Here is a 3,103-nt window from a genome sequence, read left to right as displayed (position 1 = left end):
CCTCCCTATACTTCATCAAACAGTTCACATGTGATCTCTCCAGGTGAGCTGTACCTCTGCTGGGTTCACTCATATCCTGTGTATGCGTAAGTCAGAACCCCACAACTAGAGTTTGCTCAACTGCCTTCTTCAAATTATTGTAGTTGAATGTTTTGTTTATTTTCCTTTGAATGGTCCTGCTTCCTGATGGACTTGTTTAAAGCTGTAATTTTCCCCTCTAAATACTACTTGGTGCCTCATGAATTTCATATGATGATCCCTTTAACCCAGGGATGTGGGGGACTGTTTCTGTTTTTGATTTGTTTTTGTTGTTTGCTGTTTTCCAGAAAAAGGAAAGTTTTTAAACTCTTTTATTGTTATTGATTTCTAAATTTATTGCATTATCATTACAAAACATAGCCTGTCTAAGATTGACTCTTTGAAATAAACTGACATTTTTCCCATGGCCTACAACATAGCCAATTTTAATAAACACACAATGTATGATCAAAACATACATATTATCAAAAAGGCAAGATACAACAAATGTTAGGATATAGAGAAAAGGAAACCCTTACACACTGTTGGTGGGAATGTAAATATGTGCAGGCACTATGGAAAGCAGTGAAAAAATTTTTTGCCTCAAAAAATTAAAACAACTACTATATTATCCGGCTTCACTTCTAGGTATTTATCTAAAGAATATGAAAACAGTAATTCAGAAAGATGCATGAGCGCTTATGTTCACTGCAACTTTATTTACAATAGTCAAAGTATGAAAACAACCGAAGTGCCCATCAGTGTATAAAGAAGTGTGCCATACACACATACACACACATACAGTGGAATACTACTCAGCCACAAAATAAAGATGAAATCTTGCCATTTACAACAACATGGATGGACTTTATGGGTATTACACTAACTGAAATAAGTCAGCCAGCAGAAGACAAATACCATGGGATTCCACTCCTATGTGGAATATAAAGAAGTTTTTAAAGTAAATTAAGAAACAAAAACAAACACAGATACAGAACAAAAGTAGCGGTTGCCTGAGGAAGTAAAGTGGGGCCAGGGAAATATGTAAATGGGTTCAACTGTACGGTGATGTATAGAAATTACACTCTTGGTAGCAATTACACTCCTGGGTATACAGAAGTCAAAATTTAATATACACATACTATTTGTTGGCTGTAAGGTATATGTATCTATTTTTTCAGGCTTACGATGTAATTATTTTGTATTTGTGCTGATTTTAAATCTACTCTGTCAGTTGATGTCCCAAAAAAAGCTACGTTAAATTCTCTAATCCCTGCCGGGGTGAAGGAGGAGAGGGAGGGATAGTTAGGGGGTTTGTGATGGATACATGCACACTGCTGTATTTAAAATGAAAAGCCAGCAAGGACCTAGTGTGGAGCAGAGGGAACTCTGCTCAGTGTCCCGTGGCAGCCTGCACGACAGGGAGAGTGGATGCGTGTACACGTATGGCTGTATGTATGTGTGTGTGCTGTCACTGTTCGCCTGAAACTATTACAACATTGTTGACTGGCTGTACCCCAATACAAAATAAAAAGTCTAAAATAATTTTTCCAACCTTTTTTAAAAAATTGCATTCCCAGCACTTAGTATAGATACTGGATGCAACACAGTTTGCCACTAAATAATGAAGGTGCCGCATGACTTTGATGCCTAGGATTGACTTTGTCAGGAACAAGTCCCTTAGAGCCTTTGGCTGTGAGCCCACATGCCCTCGGCCACTCCAGTGCCTGCCCTCTAGAGGAGGGTGGTTACAGAGCGGCCAGAGATCTTGGGAAAAGTTCACACACAAGAGGGATGCTGGCGCTTTGACTGCATTAACTTCGGCGACTCTTTCATTTGTGAAAGTATTCCCTCCTGCCTCAGCTATTTGGTTTTAACTTCATGCCAGGACCACCAGGGAAGCCAGGCGGGTTTTATTATCCCAGAACTACAGTTGAGAGCCTGAAGGATAACTCTGTCACGGAGTTAATGACAAAAAACGATAGCTAATAATGAAGACACCCAGTGCAATGTTCTTTTCACAGCAGCAGGCAGAAACCCACTTTGATCACTTTAAAAAAATTAAAGGGCATCTCATTTTGAAACATTTGAGAATTGGATTATCTCCCCTTCAATTACCTCATGATCACAAGAGCATGGTAAATCAACAAGGATTGACAAGCATATGGAAAAAACTGTTGGTGGAAAGTATATGGAAAACAAACAATGTAAAGTGGCGCAGCTACTGTGGAAAACAGTCTGAAAGTCCCTCAGAAAGCAAAACATAGATTTAACATATAATCCATCAGTTCCACTCCCTGGTATTTACCCAACAAGAATGAAAAGTTATGTTTGCCCAAAAACGTACACCTAAATGTTCGCAGCCGTTTTATTCAAAATTGATAAAAAGTAGAAACAACACAAATGTCTATCCATTAGTAAATGAATAAATGAAATTTGGCATATCCATACTGTGGAATATTGTTCAGACATAAAAAGGAAGGAAGGACTGATGTATGTTACAGCATAGATGAACTTTGAAAACATTATACTCGGTGCAAAAGTAGGCCAGAAACAAAAGGCCACATGTTGCATGATTCCATTTATATGAAATGTGTGAAATAGACAAATTCATATGGTCAGAAGGAAAATTAGTGGGTTTTAGGGGCTGTAAGAGGGGAAAATGAAGAAAGATTGTTAAAGGATAAGCATTTCTCTTTGGGGGTGACAAAAATATTCTGCAATTAATAGTGACAATAGTTTACCATCTTGCATTTATTACACTATAAACCAGTGAACTGTGTTCTTTAGAAGGATGCATTTTATGGCATATGAGTCATATTTTAATTTATAAGAAGAGTATGGCAAATTGTGCCACTGTTCTAAACCCCAAAAGAAAAATCCCTCCCCCAAAAAAAGAGAAAAAAAGGAAAATTCCTAAGAGGCAGTGTAGCACATGAGGGTGAATTTTGGGAAAAGAGCACGTTCAAATTCTACCCTTCCAATTATGACTGCCAGAACTTGGGCATTTTATCTAATTTCTCTAAACATCGATTTTCTTACCTGTAAAAATGGGGGCAGTCCTACCTATTTTGTGGGATGGTTG

The sequence above is a fragment of the Moschus berezovskii genome, chromosome 7 (genome assembly GCF_049115385.1).
Source record: "Moschus berezovskii isolate FMDL1 chromosome 7, NW_MosBer_1.0, whole genome shotgun sequence".
NCBI lineage: Eukaryota > Metazoa > Chordata > Mammalia > Artiodactyla > Moschidae > Moschus > Moschus berezovskii.
Note: the sequence above shows the minus strand (reverse complement) of the source record.